Here is an 11,929-nt window from a genome sequence, read left to right on the forward strand (position 1 = left end):
AACAATTATTATCATTTTCTTAATTACTTTGCCTCATTTAATTCTCACAGCAACCCTAAGATATAGATACCATTATCATCCCCTTTTTAAAATTGAGGAATATGAGACTTAGAGAAGACAAAATCTTCCTTGAGTTCACACAGCTAGTAACAAATCAGAATTCAAACCAGGAGTTCCATGTACTGTCATGCAAGCTCTGCACTGGACAACTCCTGGGATAACTGTTCACAGACCATGATGTGAATGGTGATCCCTGGAGTTGTATAGTGCAGGAGCCCTGACAAAGCCAGAATGCTTAAGCACATCACTGGGCTTCTGATCAAATGTTTGTTTGTTTTTTTTTTTTTGAGACAGAGTCTCACTCTGTTGCCCAGGCTAGAGTGAGTGCCGTGGCGTCAGCCTAGCTCACAGCAACCTCAAACTCCTGAGCTCAAGTGATCCTCCTGTCTCAGCCTCCCGAGTAGCTGGGACTACAGACATGCACCACCATGCCCGGCTAATTTTTTCTATATATATTTTTAGCTGTCCATATAATTTCTTTCTATTTTTAGTAGAGATGGGGTCTCGCTCTTGCTCAGGCTGGTCTCGAACTCCTGAGCTCAAACGATCCGCCCACCTCAGCCTCCCAGAGTGCTAGGATTACAGGCGTGAGCCACCGCGCCCGGCCTGATCAAATGTTTTTAACAACAGAAGAGCTTCTTAAATGTACGTAACAAGAGAATGTACTCTTTAAAAATTAAACACTGTAGTAGAATCAGATTGCTTAGATTGCATTTAAGCACATATCCATGTAGACTTTTTACTACTTTGCACTGTGCAGACTTTAGCTGCTATTTATATCCTGCCAGATTTTTATCTTCTGGAGCCCTAAAGGAAATGGGTAGATTTCAGAGAGACTAATGTTGAATCTTTCCTCCTAATATTGTACCTTAGTATGGATCTTGGAACATTGTTATGTACTGCATACCAAAAAAGAGCAAATGCGTTGCTGACCTGTGCATCCTGGAGTTTACCTAACTACTGCCAAGTTTAGAGCTTTGGGGGTAACTAGGTGCTATTGACCAGGGTCTAGCCAAAAGCATGTTGGCAGCAATTCCCAAAGCCTGTGCTTTTTCTCCCGGGAAAGGAGGGTTATTATAGAAAGCAATTAGTGTCCTTAAAATTACACCAAGCATTGATTTATGGGTGCTATGCCAAAATCAGATTTAGATCTAATTCCTACCTATTAGAGGCTGCCACAAAATGAGAAGAGATATAAACACGGGAGAGAAACAGGAGTGTATAGAAAGAAGGAGGAGAAGAAGGAGGAAGAGGTATAGAAAGTGAAGAAGGGCCGGGCGCGGTGGCTCACGCCTGTAATCCTAGCTCTCTGGGAGGCCGAGGTGGGCGGATCGTTTGAGCTCAGGAGTTCGAGACCAGCCTGAGCAAGAGCGAGACCCCATCTCTACTAAAAATAGAAAGAAATTATATGGACAGCTAAAAATATATATAGAAAAAATTAGCCGGGCATGGTGGTGCATGTCTGTAGTCCCAGCTACTCGGGAGGCTGAGACAGGAGGATCGCTTGAGCCCAGGAGTTTGAGGTTGCTGTGAGCTAGGCTGACGCCACGGCACTCACTCTAGCCTGGGCAACAGAGTGAGACTCTGTCTCAAAAAAAAAAAAAAAGAAAGTGAAGAAGAAAGAAAGAATCAAACTCCTCAGTTTGCCCTGGAAAGGCAGTGGGGGAAAAGTGTGTGATCAATCTTCTACCACTCCATCCTCACTTCATCTGTGTGATTGCCAATGGGGGAGGGAGGCACAGATACCTTGATCTGGAATCTTGTCCATGAATATACATTTACAGTATAAATAAAAATGTAATTTCACAGTTTTGATTAATACCCTGTTATTTCTAAACATACAGATTTGGATTTTCTTCTAGGGTAGACAGTTGTTCCTTTAAGGTTAGGGGAGGGGTACATTGAATGGTTCTTTAGAGTTGTGCTAAAGCCAAATCCAGAAAGACCAGGTACAGAGCAATGCAAGCTAAAATTTTCCTGCTGGTTATTGCAAAATAATTGGTTTCTGGGGCTGGCTTGGTGGCTCACAGCTGTAATCCCAGCATTTGGGGAGGCTGAAGCAGGTGGATTGCTTGAGGCCAGTAGTTTGAGACCAGCCTCGGCAACACAGCAAGACCTTTTCTCTACAATTAAAAAAAATTAGCTGAGTGTGGTGGTGTGTACCTGTAGTCCTAGCTACTCGGGAGGCTGAGACAGGAGGATCCCATGAGCTCAGATTGAAGGTTGCAGTGAGCTGTGATCATACCACTGCACTTCAACCTGGATGAAAGAGTGAGACTGTGTCTCCAAAAAAAAAAAAAAGATCTGTTTCATGTTATCTTTTCAGTTTTTCTGGGAACACTGAAACGGCAATTTTGAGACTCAGAGAATAGTGGGAAGGGGGTTACAGGAGAGAGTGAAAGTTGGCCTCAGATAAGAAGAGATGGCCAGGGTCAGCCAGGGATCCCCTGCAAAGTGGGTAGCCAGTAGGCTCTAGAAACAGAGATATCTGACATCTCATTTTGTGTCCTGTTCTGCTTATAATGGCTACCCATCTCTGTTGCCACCTCAACTACCAAAACCCTTTGAGGGACTTTTAAAATCATTACAATTTAGTATCAGATTTGGATTAGTACTCACTGCCTCAGGGAATTCATGTTTTGGAAAAAAGAGAACCAGAAAAAGGGCCCAGCATCCTGGAGAAGTACTAATCAGATAGAGAAAAGTGGGGAGTAGGAAGGAGTCCAAGGTGTGTGAACATCCCCTGGAAGCCCTAAGAAATATGCAGGAAGGGACTGGAGCATGGGGCTGGAGTTACTTTATTTGAATATTAAAGGAAGGATGCAAATAAAATCATAAAAAGATGCCATCTTACTCTAATTAGAACAGTCATTTCTAAAAAGTCAAAAAATAATAGATGTTGGTGAAAAGGAAACACTATATACTGTTGGTGGGAATGTAAATTACACCTCTATGTATATCAGTACGGAGATTCCTCAGAGGACTAAAAGTAGACCTACAATTCAATCCTGCAACCCCACTGTTGGGTATCTACCCAGAGGAAAAGAAATCATTATATCAAAAAGGTATCTGTATTGGTATGTTTATCACAGCACAATTCACAATTGCGATGATATGGAATCAACCTAAGTCCCCATCAATTGATAAGTGGATAAAGAAAATGTAGTATATACATGAGGGCTGTCCAGAAAGTATCCAGCCATGGATACGATGGAGAAAAACACCAGAAAGTTTCTGAACAGCTTTTGGGTGTGCATAATCTAACTAACCCTTGAAAAGTGCCCCCCCCCAAAAAAAAAATCCAAACAGAAACAACAATGAAACAACTGAATTCACAAACAATTATCTATTACTGTTAAAATGTTAGCAAAATATAATTTCAGAGTTCCACCTGTTTCCACCCAACCAGGTTCATTGCCTGCTGCTTAAGAGGAAGCCAATGCACTGAGACAGCAGGGGTTGCAGTAGACAAAGAGTTTGATATCACAGGGTGCCAAGTGAGGAGATGAGAGAAATTCCTCAAATCCATCTTCCAAAGAATTTTTGGGCCAGGGTTTTTAAAGATAGTTGGGTAGGCAAAGGCTAGGCCTGCTGATTGGCTGGGGATGAACTCATAGGGTAGGGAAGCAGAAATTGTCTTCTTGAACTGACTCAGTTCCTAGGTAGAGGGACACAGGACCCGTTAAGTCAGTTCCTAAGTATGGACACTGGTCTGGTTGGGGTCAGTCAGTCCACTGGAATGCAGAGTCTGGAAAATATCTCAAAGACCAGCCTTAGGTTTCACAGTGATGATGTTATCTATGGGAGTTATTAAGAAAGCTATGAATTTTATGATCATAAAGCAAGCTATGGAACAATGGCTGGTTACATGTATCTTTTTAACTATGCCTATACCTTTGCAGAGTTTAGGCCCCTGCCACAGTTCCCAACTTGCAGCCTTTTATTAATTTTATAAAGAGCAGTTTCACATCCAGAAATTGCTGGATTATTTGTTCAGGTTTTTCCAGTGACTTTGCTTGTAGTGTGAAGTACATGCCTCTCCCCAGCACCTCTGCCAGTTCTGTTCTCCCCTAGAGGGAAAGTCCATGCCAGCCTCACCCTATGGTGAATACATGGGTATGTGAGTGTCACTGGCCAAATTCTGAGATACAACCATGCCAGTGAGAGACCACACAAAAAGAAAACAAACAGACAAATTGGCTCAGGGGCCTGCACATTTTCCTAACAACTTTCCTGCTGTATACTTGACATAAACTGCACTTATTTAATGCATACAATTTAAGTTTTAACATATATATGCACTCTTGAAATCATCACTACACTCAAGATAGGGGCCCACCACTTTAATAAACATTTATGGATGTTTGCAGAAGATGGTTTCTTTTTTTTTTTTTTTTTTTTTTTTTTTTGAGACAGAGTCTCACTCTGTTGCCCAGGCTAGAGTGAGTGCCGTGGCGTCAGCCTAGCTCACAGCAACCTCAAACTCCTGAGCTCAAGCGATCCTCCTGTCTCAGCCTCCCGAGTAGCTGGGACTACAGGCATGCGCCACCATGCCCGGCTAATTTTTTCTATATATATTTTTAGCTGTCCATATAATTTCTTTCTATTTTTAGTAGAGATGGGGTCTCGCTCTTGCTCAGGCTGGTCTCGAACTCCTGAGCTCAAACGATCCGCCCACCTCGGCCTCCCAGAGTGCTAGGATTACAGGCGTGAGCCACCGCGCCCGGCCAGAAGATGGTTTCTTTTAGCCACGTATCTCATCAAATGAAATAAACTTCCTAAAAATTTTTTAACAAAAAAACATCTGCATTGTGACTATCTAAGCTGCTCTTTTTATGGGTTTGTTGAGCTCTATCTGTGGGAAATTTGACAAGATTCCAATGTTGATTTCCTTGATTCTCCAGCAGAGAATGTTTGTGAAATTGAGTGCGGACATATTCATGTGGGGTAGGATTCATGGTAAGGTTCCAACATGCTCAGCATGGGCACTCACATGTTAAGCAGATGAAAGTGATGGGGTAGAAACAGAAGGAAGTGAAAAATGCCCAGCACTGAGCAAGCTTGGCTATAGTAGGAACTTCAAAAGACCCTGGCAGCCAGGTGGTCACAGTTTGGGAGAATCAGTCATTAGCACACAGGATTAAACTGTTTCTAGCCTTAAGGCGGGAGCACAAAATTCAGTCCTGCAGAATCATTCGAGAAATGAATTCACCAAAACAGTAGGGAAGTTTGAAAAGGAATAAAGCATTTCTTTCAAAAACATACACAGGGAACCAACTCCATGTTCTCAGTCATGCATCTCTGCTTTCAGAGCTCCTCTGTTTCTGAAATACAGCAACTGGCCCTAGCAAAGAGAAATGCAAACACACAGCAGGCACTGAAACCAGCCTTCTAAATCCTAACTCCTTCCTGCTGTACAGCTCAAAAACTCTATTTGAATTTGCAGCTATTTGAGCTTTTGCATTTTAGAAGAATATCTCCAGACAGAGGACATATTTCATTTTCAGGAAATGAAAGGCATTTGATTTTCAAGGAATGAAAAAGTGTCTGAAGTGTTCTATTACTCATTTGAATAACATTAACATTCAGGAAGGATATATGTAAAGGCCCTTAGTATCTAAAATTATGTCTTCATTTTGAAACATAGAAGCTTCAGTGTAAATATCCTACCCTGAATTCCTTAGGGTGACAATCACTATGACAACACCACCACATGTTGTGCAGATGTCTGCCCCAAACCAGTAGTTGACTTTAAATCATAATTCCAAAAGATTTGCCTTCACACATAGGAAATAACACCACCAAAGCATAAACATTCTGTTTAAACCATAAAATTTTTGTTTACACCATCAGGTACCTTGGTATCTGATGCCTCCTTGTGTATGGAGAGCTCTACCTTTCCTGTCACATCAAACTTACATAGAGAATTGTCTATGCTCATCCCCTCACTCCTCCTCTAAGCCCCTCCACATCTATAATGTATGTGTACCAGCATCCTGCTATTGAAATTGTTCTTGTCAAATCTCCTAGTCACCAAATCTAATAGTTTATTTGCAGCCCGCATCTTCTTGACCTCTCTGTCACATTTGTATCATTGATCACTGCTATAGGTTGAATTGTGTCCCCCAAAATTCATACGTTGAAGTCCTGTTCAAGTCCTAACCCTCAATATCTCAGCATGTGATTTTGTGTGGACATAGGGTCACTGTAGATGTAAGTAGTTAAGATGAGGTCATGCTGGAATAGGATGGGCCCCTAATTCAATATGACTGGTGTCCTTATAAAAAGGGGAAATTTTGAGACAGACATACACAGAGTAAGGACTACGTGAAGGGACACGGGAGAATGCCATGTGAAAGCAGAGATTGGGGTGGTGCATCTACAAGCCAAGGAACACCAGATTGCCAGAAAACCATTAGAAGCTAGGAAAGAAGCCTGGGCTGGGCACAATGGCTCACATCTGTAATCCCAGTGACTCAGGAGGCTGAGGCAGGATTTCTTGAGGCCAGGAGTTTAAGACCAGCCTCGGCAACATAGTGAGACCCTGTCTCTAAAAAAAAATTGCTGTGTGTGGTGGTGTGTGCCTGTAGTCCTGGCTACTTGAGAGGCCGAGGTGGGAGGATTGCTTGAACCCAGGAGTTCAAGGCTGCAGTAAACTTCACAGCCCTGCATTCTAGCCTGGGTGACAGAGTGAGACTCCATTTAAAAAAAAGGAAGGAAATCAGCCTGGAACAGATCCTTCCCTCATAGCCTTCGTGAGGAACTAGCCTCGCCAACACCTCGATCTTGGATTTCTAACCTTGAGAACGATGACTATAAATTTCTGTTTTTTAAGCCTGCATTTCCCAATCCCTGGGCCATGGACTGGTACCAATTCATGTCCTGTTAGGAACTGGGCCACACAGCAAAAGGTGAGTGGCAGGTGAGCAAGTGAAGCTTCATCTGTATTTACAGGTGCTCCCCATAGCTCGCATCACTGCATAAGCTCCGCCTCCTGTCAGATCAGTGGCAGCATTAGATTCTTAGAGTGAACCCTACTATAAAGTGCGCATGCGAGGGATCTAGGTTGCATGTTCCTTATGAGAATCTGATGCCTGATGATCTGAGGCAGAGTTGAGTCGATGATGCTAGCACTGCGGAGAGGCTGCAAATACAGATTATCATTAGCAGAGAGATTTGTATAATCATTTCATTATATAATACAATGTAATAATAGAAATAAAGTACACAATAAATGTTATGTGCTTGAATCATCCTGAAACCATTTCTCCTCCACCCCCACCAAGTCGTGGAAAAATTATCTTGCATGAAAACAGTCCCTGGTGCCAGAAAGGCTGGGGACCACTGGAGCATGATACTTTGTTACAGCAGCCCTAGTGAACTAATACAATCACATTCCTTGAAATTCTTTTATCCTAGGGTTTCTGATAGAGAGAGCACTCTCCTTGCAGATGTACCTCCAGCTCTCTGATCATTTATTTCTTCTCAGCCCATTTAACTTCCTCCATTTACTCCCTGAATGTCTGTACTTCCTAGAATTCTGTCTTCTTCCTCTCCACGCAGAAGCAGTATAGTATAGCAGTAAGAGCATAAATCATAAATTCTGAAGTCAGATCACCTTGCTGGGTGACCTTGTAAATGTGTTAGATCACTCTGTTGATTAAGTTTCCCTACCTGCAAACCAATAGTTCCTACTTGAGAGGGTTGTTCTAAGAAGTAAATTATTTCATATATATATATATAAAGTGCTGAACATTTAAGTGCTCAGCAAACGTTTGCTATAATTATTATCATCTTTTACTTCCACATGTTCTCTCTCATAATCACAGCTTCTATTCTTGTAGTGGACATTTGTTATATCTTTTGGCCACATTGTACATTTTCTTTTTTTGAGACAGGGTTTTGCTCTGTCTCCCAGGCTAGAGTGCAGTGGCATCATGATAGCTCACTGCAACCTCAAACTCCTGTGCTCAAGCAATCCTCCTGCCTCAGCCTCCCAAAGTGCTAGGATTACAGGCATGAGCCACTGCACCTGGCCCCACACTGTACATTTAACCCCCTTCCTATTTAACCTATTTCCCATTTAACCCAGAGACCAGATTACTAGTTATATTTCCAGCCTCCCTTGCAGCTAGGATACAGGTATTTCAGTTGTACCCACATCAGACTGAGTTGGGAGCCAGTGAAGAAAGAAGGAGCTCCTCATGGAGTCCTTCTGCCACAAGTGGAAGCAGGGCCTCCAGTATCAAGGAATGAAGAAGTGTCTGAAGTGTTCTATTATTCATTTGAATAACATTAACATTGAGGAGGGATATATGTAAAGGTCCTTAGTATCTAAAATTACCAGTAGAGCTGATGGAAGCATCCAGTGTCACGTGTTGACAGTGTTGGTGGTAAAAAGTATATAAAGTAAAAGGCCATGATTACAACGTCCAATTAATTTATAACCTCTCTCCAAATGTTTTAGTCACACAACACTCAACTTAGAAATCTGTCACCCTGAACTCCACCTTCTTTCTCAAACTCTATTAGTCACCAAGTCTTATAAATCCTATCTATAAAATCTTATAACCTCCCAAATTGACACCTGTGTCCTTTCTCTGTTTTTATCGCTATGGTTCAATCTTCTCTCATCTGTCCACTTTACAGGAGATTCTCTTTCTGTTTCCTCCCTACTCCCTCAGTCCAAGCCAAGCTGGGAGCTGACCCATACCAGCATTCATTATTGCTTTCTTCCCCTACATTCTCTTCTAGTTATCTGTATCTAGTCCTAGGATAGGGAAGGAGTACTTTATGGAACTGGTTTTATAAGATTGTGTAGTTTCCAAATATGTGTTTCAAGTCTGAGCCAGAGCTCTTAAAGCATTTGGCATCTTTGTTCTCTGGTTCCTTTATAATAAAATTTTCCCAAATAATAATGATCTCGTGTTGTAGCTGCCAAGGTTGAGGGAGGGCAGTTAAAATTCATAGCCTGCTACACACAAGATACTCCCCAGAATCTTTCATCTGCAGAAAATTGCATGTGTGAAAAAAGCCCAAAAAAGCAGCCAACAGATTGCTGAGCTGAGTCATAAGCCAGGAAATGACCAAATGGAAGCGTGCATGACATAATACAGTCAGTGGGGTTATTCTCCTTGGGGTGTCTCATAACCAGTGAGCCTTTGGTCTCTCAACAAGAGTGGTATCTGTAGGGGAGAGGTTTGACAGTAAAGAGCACTGTTTTTAGACTCATGAAAGGAGATAACATTTATTGAGTACCTAATGTTGGGATGTAATTCTCCATGAATATTTTCACATTTCTGCATAATCTGAGTGGTCTGGACAAAGAATACCGGCAAATGTGGTTAAAGGATGATTTAATGCCAAACATGCCTAGGAAATTAGAGATACAGTACTGCTCTGGAGGGATTTAGAGACTTGTCTTCCCTGGAGCCATTTGCCCCTCTCTCCAGGACACATTTGCATACATTCCAGAATAAAGATGAGGTCTCTCTCTCTCTCTTTCTCTCTGTCTCTCTCTCTCTGAAAGGGATGATGGGCAGATATGCCATAAGCTCCAAGTTTCATAATTTTGTTGTTCTTCTGTGCTGCAACTCTGTTGCATGTGCAGTGCAGTATTAGGCTCTTACCATGTTGCTCTGTGGGGCTAGGGGCTTGGGGAGCCAGTGCTAAGATGCTCTGTGAGTAATAAATGGTGTGTTCTCTGATCCGGATCTCATGTTTTCTGTCAGAATGTGAATATAAGTATAAAAAGTCTGTCCTGAAAGTATCCAGCCATGTAATATGAAAAATAGAGACATCTATTGAAGAAGATACAAGATACAAGAAACATGTACATAAGACAATGACGCCTCAGTCTCCTTCAAAGTAGGCACCTTGGGATCTCACACAGTTCTCCCAGAGTCTCTTAACCTAACCCGTACACGTTCAACATTCTCATGTGTTCTGCTTGTTGCAGGCCTTCCAGAATGTGGTTCACTTTCAACACATTGTGGACCATCTTTGAAGCATTTGTGCCACACTTTTATTTGCGCTGCACTCATTGCGTCATCCCCGAAAGCCTTCTGAATCATCCAAATAGTTTCTGTGGAGGATTGTTCAAGCTTAACGCAAAATTTAATGCAGATTCATTGCTCTACTCACTCAGTCATTTTGAATGCGACAACCACATAGTACAGATGCTCATTCAACTGCATCTAGCGCCCCACTGACTGGTGCAGTGAAGTCACCATTGTTCACGCATGAGCATTACAGTCCACTCTCCCTGGCTGCCAGGTTACATCGATGTCTCACAAACCGTTCTCCTTATGTTAACAATGGCTGGATACTTTCCAGACAGGCTGCGCGCGCGCGCGCACACACACACACACACACACACACACACACACACAGACTAGGTGGCAAACCTAGCACTATCTAATTTAATCCTCAAAAAAACTTCAAGTGGTATTATTACTACCATTTTATAGACAGGAAACTAAAGTTCAGAGAGGAAGCTGTTTGCTAAAGTTAATCTGCTTGGTGGCAGAACTGGGTTTTAAATTCAGTTATTTAACACTAAGATATGTGATTTTTGTATTCTAATACTTCCTACTCTGTTATTGACTTATTGTGACACACAGGCAGTCCATCATTTGATCTCTTTATGCCTCAGTTTCTGCATATTTAACATGAAAGTATTAGATTATATGACCACTACAATCCATTCTAATTCTATCATTTTGAGATTTTTATGCTTTTCCAAACATAAAACTTGGAACTTGGAACTTTGTCTCCAAGTTTTCCCTAGAAGCCCCTTTCTCTCTGGACAGCTGTTCTACTATGGATCCCTGTGCATAACATACACACTTTTGCCCTCAAGTCTTTGTCCAGGTGTTTTTTTTCCACCTGAAAGCTCTCCTTACTTTTACTCATCAAGGTTCTGTCCATCTATCAAGGGACAGGAATCATTAATCTCTTAATGCCTTGGTGATGGCTCTCTCCATAGCACTCACTGTCTGCAATATTCTTTTGGCCTGTATTGTATTTGGCATCTATTATTTCACTTACTATTAATTTTGTTTGTTTCATAGATAACTTCAAAATACAACATCAGTGTAGCTATTTATCTCCATGGCATCTTGGATTTGAATAGGTAGTTAGGTTGACAACACAAAGTTGTAACAGAAAGAAAGTATGTGTGTATATAAAAGATGATCAAGCAATACACATTATGAATGATAATAGAAATATCTCTTTGTCTTGTTTAAGCATTAATAACTGTAGCCAATAAGTATGTTCATTCTATCATATTTTGACAAGCATATATTAAGTCCCAATTTTTGCCATGCATTGCCCTAGATGCTAGGAAAATACTCACGAAAAATAGATGTGGTCCTGGCCTTCAAAAAGTTTAGTCTAATGAGGAGGTAGGGAGGATAGACACTAACTAAATGCTCACTGTAGAAGACAGGTCTCTAAGACAGCCCCTGAGAACCCCTCCTTCCTGATGCTCAGGCCCTTGTGTAATCCCCTTCTCTTCTGTGTGGGTTGAATTTAGTGATTCAGTTGTTTTTGTTGTTGTTGTTGTTTTTGAGACAAGGTCTCTATTGCCTGGGGCTAGAGTGCAGTGGCATCGTCATAGCTCACTGTAACCTCAAACTACTGGGCTGAAGGGATCCTCCTACCTCAGCCTCCCAAGTAGCTGGGACTTCAGGCACAAGCCATCCTACCTGGCTAATTTTTTATTTTTTGTAGAAACAGAATCTTACCATGTTGCTCAGGCTGGTCTCGAACTCCTGGCCTCAAGCTATCCTCCTGCCTTAGCTTCCCAAAGTGCTAGAATTACAGGCATGAGCCTGGCCATAATAATTTATACTTGAATATATTC

General features: G+C 41.8%; 1 pseudogene; it reads right to left on the minus strand.

The window, feature by feature from the left end:
* LOC138399475 (citrate synthase, mitochondrial-like) overlaps positions 1–10,103 on the minus strand; it is a 41,769-nt pseudogene extending 31,666 nt beyond the window's left edge.
* Between the last annotated feature and the right edge of the window lie 1,826 nt (positions 10,104–11,929).

This window comes from Eulemur rufifrons, chromosome 19, assembly GCF_041146395.1.
Source record: "Eulemur rufifrons isolate Redbay chromosome 19, OSU_ERuf_1, whole genome shotgun sequence".
Classification (NCBI taxonomy): Eukaryota; Metazoa; Chordata; class Mammalia; order Primates; family Lemuridae; genus Eulemur; species Eulemur rufifrons.